At 35.8% G+C, this 10884-nt stretch overlaps 1 long non-coding RNA gene across 1 annotated transcript; it reads left to right on the forward strand.

Annotated features, from left to right (window-relative positions):
- Positions 1–1245: 1245 nt before the first annotated feature.
- On the forward strand, positions 1246–10415 carry LOC103884263. Its single transcript, XR_002521970.2, has 3 exons — positions 1246–1311; positions 9543–9751; positions 10083–10415. It is a non-coding gene; the product is annotated as an uncharacterized LOC103884263 (long non-coding RNA).
- Positions 10416–10884: the final 469 nt, after the last annotated feature.

Raw genomic sequence — 10884 nt, forward strand, 5'->3', positions numbered from 1 at the left:
GAAGAAGACTGGTGTGTACCCACCAGTGGGAGGCATCTTCTCTTCTGTTGAGGGCCCAATAGAACAAAAAGGTAGAGTAAAGGCACATTCTTTCTTGCTTCTTGAGCTAGGAAATCTATTTTCTGTTTCCCTGGGACATTGAATATCAAGGTTCCTGGGTCTTCAGATGCTACTAGGAGTTACACCATTGGCTCTCTGGTTCTCAAGCTTTCTGACTCAGACTGAAATATACCACCAGTTTTCCTGGTTCTCCAGTTTTCAGATGGCGTAATGTGGGACTTGGTCTCCATAATCACCTGAGCTAATTGCTATAATAAATAATATATCTCTGTATATCCTTATATCCTATTGGTTCTGTTTCTCTGAAGAAAACTGATTGATACAATAAGCATGTGAAAATCCTTGATTTTATACATAATGCTTTTCTCAGTTAGTACATTGAAACATTTGACACTACTGAAATTTCACCTCTTCTGACTTAAAAAAACATTTGGCAATTTTAACATAGTACTACAATGTTATGGTATCATACTCTTGGTACAATATATTTTTGGTATTCTTGCTATAAATTTGCCATTGCTTATTGCTAGGCACATGATGTGACATGTTTGGCTACGTGACAGTGTTCTTTGTCATTATACTGTTATCTTTATGAAGACCTATTCTCATTTGGATGAAGACTTGAGACACTTTAAGAAAAACACAGTGACCAACCATTTCCTTTGGTTTGTTCCTTTGAATAGGACTTACGAATCCTTAGGGAACACCTTGTTTCTGGCTCAGAATCCATCAGGTAATCACTGCATCTTTTCTCCTCCATGTCATGTTCAATAACATAATTTAGGCAGGCTGCGAGTTCTCGGCAACATGCTTCTTATAGTTGATATTTTATTCTGTGCTTATTATTGAACGTCAGACTGTGGAGTTTTAAAGTTATATGAAAAACAATATTCACTGAGACTCTGGATACTACTTTGAAATGATCTGAGATAGTGTCAAAAAAACACAACACAGGGAGAGCTTTCTCCCGGAATGTATTAGGTGAAGGCATTTGACTTCATGCAAACACGTACTGAAAAATGAAACCCTTACTGCTGTAAGTCCTCCATGTCCAATTTACAAATATCACACAAAAAGAACTTTAGACATGGGGAAGGGAAAAACATAGCAATATAAAGTAATCACAGAAAAATTGCACTTGTTTATCTTGTAAAATAATCTTATCTCATTTTGTCCCTTGTTACAGCACAGTCATCAAGAGGGAATGACCTAATTTTGTCTTCTTTCTCTTGTCATCTCTGTTAGAGAAAGGTAGGGGAGAAACACATTCCCTGTGTTAATTAAACTTATTCTTTATCCACTGAGAATAAAAAGAATACTTTCTCTCTTAATTTTCATTGTATAATTGTTCATCATTGCTAATACTAAAATTTTTCTCCCAGTTGTGTAAGTTTTCTGATATAAGCAATTAAATATGCCCAAATAGATGCATACATTTAAAAATATGAATTTTCTTAACCTATAAAATCTTTCTACTTGGCAGAAAAAACTTGTGATAATGAACATTGGAATTTGTGACACTTTTTCTTCAAAGATATAACAGACTGTAAAACACTATAAAAGTTGACCTTGTTTCTTTAATGCAGGATATCTTCTGTTTTTGTCCTTATGATCTTTTTAAGCTGAAAAGGTCAATTTTTTTACTTCCGAAGAATTCTGATTGTTTACTTAAAAGCTATATTCTGAAGGAAGGTGTCAGAACCAGTTAGGCAATTAAGTCAGTTAAAGACAGTACTTACTGGGACATTATTTTCTTGCATCTAAGGCAAGAAAATGTTGAAGCACTCTATAAAAGCAGGCAGTTTTCCCTTCCACAGTTAAAAAAAAGGGATCATATAATCCATTGGTATGTTTAAATTGGTAACGTTTTGGCAAATGGGAAAACCGGGGCTCAGTGAAATTGGGGAAATATTTGTGTTTATCCAGTTAGCAAATGGAAAAGACAGAGATGGCATCAGGCTTTTCTGTGTCCTATGCAGTTCTCTTTTTGTTGCATCATACCTGACAGAGTTATTTATGAGGCGCATTACCTCTGCTGTCTCCCTATTGCAAAGTGACCAACAAAGAAGTGTCAGCTATACCCTTAGATTCTCATTGTATGAATAAAAAAAGCAATGATTTCCGCCATCCAAATAAAAGATCTCCCAATGACCATTGTGTCACTGGATTATGCATCTGTCATGGTGGCCTAAAGGCTTCCTCCTCTATGATCCGGTTGCAATGACCACATTGAGAGTTCTTACACGATGTACTCCTCCCTCAAAGCCAAGGCTCCCAGAGGGGAAGCAATGATGCGAGCTTGAGATGATTCCCTGGTTGATAGCTTTGGTTTTTATTTTCAGGATGATACCAGCTTCCATTTGATACTTTTAATGAGTTTGTTTAAAGATTTCCATTATGATAAAATTCCTGCTTCTCAATTTCTATTTTATGTTTCTTGTCAACCTAATTCCCTTTACATATGATCCATAAATTGGGTAACAAATATTTATTAGATGACTATCAAAGGTTTGGTCACTGTCAGGATTTGACATAAACTTTCCATTTCATAAAACTATGTATCAGCAACCCTGAAAGTGTGTTCAGGAAGATGTTAATAATAAAGAGGTACATGGGCAAATATATTTGTGAAACTCTGAGTTAAATAAAGTTAAAATGTATTCCTGACTGCAAGACTTTTCAGAGACTCAAGTGTGCTAATGTGAATTGTAATCCTTCCCAGAGGGGACATATGCAATATTTTCCAAATGTACCATTGGAAACCACTTTTTTTGGAATAACTCAAAGGACTAGTTTTCCTTTGAAGACACTTTGATAAGTAGTTTCATAATTTGAAGACACGTATTTAATACAGTGACACCATCATAAACATCTTCCTCCATGCAGCTTGCATTTTGTGTGCTGTCTTCATGAAAATTGTTTGTGCCTAGAATAGTCTAAGATGACCCAGGCAAATGCACAGTTCTGGATATACACAAAATTTGCCAAGGGGTATCTGAGAAATGGGAGTTTGAAGGGAATCAATTTCAAGGTCCTCAATTTCCACTTTTAATTTCCCCTCTTCCTCATCCCCCAAAATTGCTCTTAAAGACAGTAAGCCTGGTCTTGAGGAATCTCACTTGCCCTTCATAAGACGCTTTCTCCCACTTTCCAAATACTTCTGGGTCTCAACATCTAGATAATTTCCATGATGCGTTACAATGGGGTGGAAACATTATGCTATCCACAGACAAGGGGCAAGTGGAAATGCTGGTAGCATTGTGGAAAACGGGGTGACTTTCATATCTGGGTAAAAATTTGCTTCTTCAAGACAGGTGCTTTTCAATTCAATATTACTGAAGGACTATCTAACTAAATAGTTCATTGCAAATAATTGATATTTTAAAATATCAAATATTAAAAATTTCAAATATTTAAAAATAGTTTAATATAGGTCATTAAAAATAATTTTAAAGTGATTGCTATTGATATTTTTGTCAAATACACAGAAGGAGTTGAAGAATTAAATGACCTGCTAAAATCAAACTCTTTCTGTTCTCTTTCATTGATTTAGGTGAACAGATTTTTCTCAAAGCTTAAATCTGTAAAAAAATAAAAACAAAGAATGGAATTAGTGCTGAACCTTGTCTTATTATTATAACAGTATTGATGATAATGGTAATGAGTAGTCTTCATCTTTGGATATGTGAACTGTACACGAAAAAGCCCCAGCCACATCCATTTAATTAAGAGATTATTACCAATAACATTCTTACTTCTTGTGTGAGTAATTATTTATGTTTTTCTTAAAAATTAAACCCTTTGATATTTATAATTGTAACTCTATCCAGAAAAATATCTAATATTTAGAGCCTTATTGTCATTGGATGCTTAAAAACAATTTACTTTTCAATTTACCCACATATTTTGGTGGCATTGAAGCATGATTCAGTGATCATGAAAGGCTTTCATGCACGAAAAATTCTCTTAGAATAAAACTCTATAAGAGAATTAGGATGGAAATATTAGTTTAAAATGAATAAAAATAATGTGAACTTTTCAACTGGGAAAGAAGAGCATGCCTTTATCTGTTAAATGATCATGACTTTCATCTTGCTGTTGTGTTCATATTGCTTTGGAGAGATATTACAGAGTTCCCTGACAGTTTAATTAAAAAGCATCATTATTTGGAATTTGCCAGAAATTATATCTTTTGCAATTAGTTGCATGCCAAAGATAACATTTTAGATGTCAACGTAAAGATGTGCAAGTTTTCCCCAAAATCTTTTTAATGAATAGGTGAACAAAAATGTTTAAAGACCACTGGTTTAAGTCACAGTCCTTGGTTACTATTCTTCCACTGTAATTCCCTCATTTACCTTATTTGTTTATAATTTTTTCTGTGTATTTTAATCATGGATTTTAAAATTGTGATCTTTGATCTCCCATTAATAATAGGGGCTTGCCTTCAGATATCTCCACACATAATTGCTTCATTGGGTACTCTCCCTTGAGCTGCTGTTAACAAGTGCTTTCCAGGGCAAAGCGTTGACCTGTTTCATCTACATGGTCGACATCTGTTGTCAACATCATCCTCCCTTGTCTCTGAAAAAGACATGAAATGTAAAGAGCAGGCTTATGTCAGTGTCCTCAGGTTTTTAGAGAATTGAGGATGAAGTAGGACGCAGTACTAAAGAAAGAACATCAGTGTCCAGTGACCAAGATTCAAGGTCTTTACAACCTTGGACAAGTTACAATACTCAGCTACAAGATTTAATTGCTTTATCAGTAAGACCCTTTGCAGCACTAGGATTGATCATATTTTAATTTTGTTTAAAAAAATTATCCTAGGAAGAACACAATATGAAATCTACCCATTTAAATTTTTAAATTTAATTTTTAAAGATTTTTGAGATAATTTTAGACTTAAAGTTGTAAAATTAATATAATAAATGTTTATATATCTTTCATCTAGTTTCCGAAAATGCTATTCCTAACAGAGTATGTTTAGAAAAATCAGGAAATTAACATTGATATAATCCTACTGTTTAATTTAGATACTATATTCAAATTCCATCAATGGTCCCATTAATGTCTTTTTTATAATGGTTCAAGAGCCAACCAAGATCACTTGTTGCATTTAGTTATCACATTTTCTTAGTCTCTTTTAATTTGGAATAGTTTCTATGTCTTTTCTTTCTCTTTCATGGGTTTGAACCATTAGAAAAGTACACAGCAGTTATTTTGTAGGGTGGGTGTGTGATGTCTTTTCACGATCAAATTCAGGTTACCCATATTTGAGCAGAATTTCACAGAAGTGATGCCATGTCCTTCTTAGCAGCCTCCCAGGAACATCTAAAGCTAACTTCTCTCCTTAAAGTTGAGGTTAACTTTGATCATTTGGTTAAGGTGATTTCTGCCAGGTGTCTTCAATAAAAAGATTAATAGTTTTAAGTTCTCTATTGACATAAATTTCCTTCACAAATAGAAGTTCCACATGAAAATTTTCAATATTCTTTTTTTCCTTTTCTGTATTTTTTTTTCTTAACTCATCAAAATTTATGGAATCTGAACTTAAAATAGTTTGTATTCATTTCTGATTTCACCTTTTTTTACACAGAATTATAAAATGGAAATTTATCTGAACTTTTTGTGGTGAATCTCTGCCAAACTATGGGTATAAAATTATAGCATGACATTTTAAAGACTGTATTTGGGGGAAAAACATAATTCTATATTGAAATAGCTAATCTCATTCTAGTACTCATTTCTGTATTTTTTAAAAAGTGACTTTGAGTCAGAAGACCTAGGATTAAATCTCTGCTCTAGCTTTTATTAACTTTGTGAACTTTCTGTATTTTTGTATCTCAATTGCTTCTTTTATAAAATGAAAATACTTAAGCCTACACTAACTTTACAGGGTTCTTCTGACATTAAAAAAAAGATAATGGTGTGAGTAATATCTTCCTTTAGGGTGTCTGTGTGTTGTGTCTGTGGCAGGAAGTGGGGAAAGAGAGCTATTCACATGCTCTGTATACTGGAGGCCCCAGAAGCTCTCTGAATTTGTACATTTAGCTTCAACAACACCAGGAGTAAGTTTTTACAATGATCAAATATTGATTAGCCCAATGGTATTGAAACTCACTATTTCTCACACACAAACGCCTTCCATATACCCACCCCAAACTACATTAATCACAGGTCTAATGAGAATGTAATTCTGGTGTGGAAGATAAATCACTCTCTGTTAAAGTCTTGGTGAAATTCTCAGACATCTGTGACTGAAGGAAATGTTTCTCCACTCTTTAGTATTTTAGACTGCGTCCTATAAGCTGATATTGGACTGATCACTTCCTTATAGCAGTCTCTCTGACTGCAGGTGCCCAGTGTTTAAATTTAAATGATTGGCAACTGAATTTCCACAAATCTTGCTAATTCTTTCCCTATTCATTGCTGAACAACTCTATGTGAGCGTGCCGACTGCAATAGCTGCTGCTCTCAATTTCTAAAATATGGTCATCAAACCCTCTTGCAGTCATGCGGGAATGTTCTCCCTCTCTCACTGCTGTCATATACTGGGTTTTATTTAGTTACTTGATTTAGACAGGGAACAATATACTGTCAGGTACTATCTAAGAAAGTGCTTTCCTCTCATTCTCTGCAAATTACATCCTCTTTATGTCCTGTATTATTCATTCATTTATTAATCATTTAAAAAATATTGATTGAGACTCTAGTATAAACCAGTCACTTTTTGAGAAGGCAGAGACCAAGATCTCATGGAGTTTATGGTCAAGTTCAGCAAAAGAAGATAAAACGGTCTCTCCTGACTTTCTATGGTTTTGCTCTTCAATCCTTCCATGCTCATTTCCATGGACATTGTAAACTAAGTTTTGCAAATGGCAAAGAGTTATAAAAATGGATTGTAATTATTGACATTGCTTTCATTGTTATGTTTATTATTAATGAGACACTCTGATTCAGATGATAATGTGTTCTCAGGTAGATGCACAGTTGTGCCTCCTGAGTGCCTCTTGGATAACTCGTCTTTGCTGCCACTCCCTGACTATTGCCTTTTTCTGTTTTGTTTTGTTTCTGAGACACGGTCTCACTCTATTGCCCAGGCTGGAGTGCAATGGCGTGATCACAGCTCATTGCAACCTCAGCCTTCAGGGCTCAGGTGATCCTTGCACCTCGCTCTCCCAAAGTGCTGGGATTACAGGCGTGAGCCACCACGCCGGGCCTGACTATGGCCTTTAATCTTTAAGATGCATTTTCATGCCCACTATATCCCATTTTCCTACCAGAAACTATATTACAAAGCCACAGCAGTTACATGTTGCTACCAGGCTTAGAGAACTTCCAGATCTTACTCCTTTACGAGTTCATGTCAGTTCCTAGTTTTTGGTAGGTACTTCCTGTCTGGACTCACTCCTTTGGTGTTTTACCAAAGAATCACTGGCTTCTTCACTAGAACACTACAGATTCGAATTCTGTGGAACAGGAGTGAGAGCCAGGAATCACCATTTTGAATGAGAACTGAGAGTAGTTCTATTGTAACTGGTCAGCATTATAAAATTTGACAAAACACCACCATACGCCACAGGTAATTTGGGTTTTCCTTGTAGCATTTGTCCCTAAGATAGTGCCTGCAATTTTTTACTCTATTTACATGGATCCAGCCTTAACTTTTCTTTATATTCATGTCCCTCAGGTGCTCAACAAGTAAAACCAAGGTCACCTTGGGAACATGACTCATGAACAATTACTCAAATCAAGAAATTTTCTTCTGAAACTGGTTTTCAAAGCCATATTATTTTAATAGAGAAAAAGATTGAAATTTTAAAACAGTCATTTACTTTTTTAGACGGAAGCGTACTGATCCCATGTTCTACCAATTCTGTTTTACTGCCAGTAAGGGCTCTATTTAAGTAGCTTATGGTCGAGGTGAAGTTCACTTGAAAAATGAACCCAAAAGAATCAGCTGATAGTGAGAGGATCTAGACCAGTGCTAGATCCTCCCTTTGGGGTTTATTTATTCCTCCCTTTGGGGTTTTGCTTTTTCATTTTCCACTATCACATGGTTTAAATTTACTGAAAACATTAATAACAGAGCTGCTCCTAATTGGCAAAAAAATGATTGTAGCTATTTTTGTATCTGAAATCCAAATCTAATAGACTTAAGTGGGTGTGAATTGTAGTTATTTAAGCATGTTGATTTTGTGTGTGTGTGTGTCTGTGCAGAATGTGGCTGTTGCCATGGAATCTCTGTGCGTGATTTCTGTGAGGTAGTGCTGATTGAATCTATAAAAAGATGAGCACAGAAAAATATGTTTATAAAAACCACTTTCTGATGAAATTGTTCAAGTGAGGCCAATCTGTGTATGTGTGTTTCATTTTGTTTCAGTTCACTTTCCATTATTAAATGTTTTCTTTAGAATTGTAGATTTTTAGACTGCTGGACGGCTGATTGAATCTCTTACTAATGATTTAGTCAATCATAAGGCTCACTGGTATGGGGTGAGATTGAAAGGTACTTTTTATGCAGTCCTGTTTACATGTATCCTTAGCTTTATGCGTGTATTACATCCCCAAAAAGGTGTGCTTAATCAAGTTTTTTAAAAGTCAAATGAGACATGTGGCTGTGTAAAACAATTCTATTGTGATTTTACCGCTAAATAATTTTGGGTATGGGGTAAAGCTAATAACCATCCTGCCAGCCCCACCGACATGCATCTGAATAACAGGCTGACATTTTAAGTTTATATTTTGGAAGTTGGAGATGCAGATTTCATTCTACCACTCTCTATTGGACCTTAAATAAGTCACTCCTCCACAATGGACCTCAATTTCTTCAGCAATAAAACTGAGGGGATTCACGAGGCTACCTCTTACTTCCCTTCAGCTGTTTAATATGCTTGCGTGTACACAACTGTGCATATGTGTGTATGTATGTAAATGTATATGATAACAGTCCAGTGTGCTTAAAGTCAGGACTGTTTTTCTTAGAAAGCTTTAGTTCATACTAGAGCTATTTCATCAAAACACAATTACTAAAATTAAGAGAATGGCATTTGGTTTTCCTCCTTATTTACACATTCATTACTCCTTTTGGGTAAGACACAGTATAAAGAGGTTTAACATTAAAGTTAGGCAAAATGAGTCTGAAACTATGTTACTGATGGCTTGAGTACCTGAGAGAGTTGACTTTGAATTTAAATAACAATGTAATGCCAATAAAAGTTAGAAACGATGGCACATGCTGCCCATGGTGGTCATGCAAATGAATTGTATAGACCAAAAACTTGAGACAGGTTTTTAGAAAAAGAGGTGTTTATAATGAGGGTTTCTCAATGACTTGGAACATTGACTGAGACTCAGTAATCTATGAATCAAATGTTTCCGAAAACATACTATTGGTCGCACCGAAGTGAGTGGCTCAAAGTTCACCTGAGCCTTGCAGATCAATTGGAATAACGTTCATTGTCTTTATTAAATTTCAGATAAACAGACTTGGTGATGGGGAACTGCATAGAGAAATTTTACTGGGGAATGTCCTGGGAGAGAGACACCCAGAAGGAAGTGGAGAAGACAGGTTGGCACAGAGACAGAAGCTGACCTACAATGTGGATGCATCTGGGCCTTTATCTGATCCTACAGGGAATTCTAGAGCTAGGATGCCCCTTAAGCTCTATCTCAATTTGAGACAAGGGTGAGTGAGCCTTTTATCCTTTCATCACCCTGTCATTGCCCACAGGTCAAACTCCAGGGGGCAGGTCCCTGCAGCTGAGGGCAATGCCCAGGAGAGTGCATCTATGAACATGCAGCCACCAACATTGTCAAGGGCAGAGGATGAATGCTGTTAAGGATTGAATGTATGTGTTCTCCCAAAATTTCATATGTTACAATCCTAACCCCAATGGTGATATTAGAAGGTAGAGTTTGGAGGAGGTAATTAGGTCACGAGGGTCAAACCCTCATGAATAGGGTGAACATCCTTAGAAAAGCGACTTCAGGGAGCTCTCTCTTCCTCTTTCTACCAGGTGAGGATACAGTGAGAAGATAGTCAACTGCAAGCAAGAAGGGGACTCTCACCAGACAACAAGTCTTCCCACACCTTTATCTTGGACTTCCAGCCTCCAGAATTATGACAAGTAAGTATCTGTTGTTTAAGCCAATCTGTGGTTATTTATTCTAGCAGTCTGAATGACTAAAACAAGTGCACTGGTCCTGAAGAGGGAATCCAGGCAGAGCAGCAATTTCTGCTCCCTTTATTCATATCCATATTAAACAAAGTGTGCTTTATTAAATTGTTTTCAAAAATGAATTTTCTATTAAAGTTTGGACGACACATTATCCGAGGGAACCGCACTGCTTATTATCATGCTAAAAGTTCTGCTAAGACCTACCAAAAAAGAAACTTCCCTAACTAAGTGTTCCCCACCTTATTTCATCATACAAAACTGTTTTGGCATAACATCAAGTAACAATATGCAGAATTAGATTCTATAAAGCATTCTTTAGAAAATACTGATTTATAAATACATTACTGGGGTGATTTGCTGTTTGATAGTATCAATGCTTAGAAATGATCTTATCATTTCAATCAGTCTTGAGAATGAAATATTAGGCATATATCTACCTCCTACCCCCACCCCACTCCACCCCCACACACATTTCTAATTCTACTGGGCCATTTCATGAGTTGGATGATGGACTGGTGGAAACCAGATCAAAGAGAACTCTGCATTCAAATTTAGATTATCTTTGCCATGTACAAACTTATTTATTCATTCATGTGTTCTTTTGTTTATTAAACCATTCATTTATTAGAAAAACCATTCA

Source organism: Papio anubis, chromosome 3 (genome assembly GCF_008728515.1).
Source record: "Papio anubis isolate 15944 chromosome 3, Panubis1.0, whole genome shotgun sequence".
Lineage (NCBI taxonomy): Eukaryota > Metazoa > Chordata > Mammalia > Primates > Cercopithecidae > Papio > Papio anubis.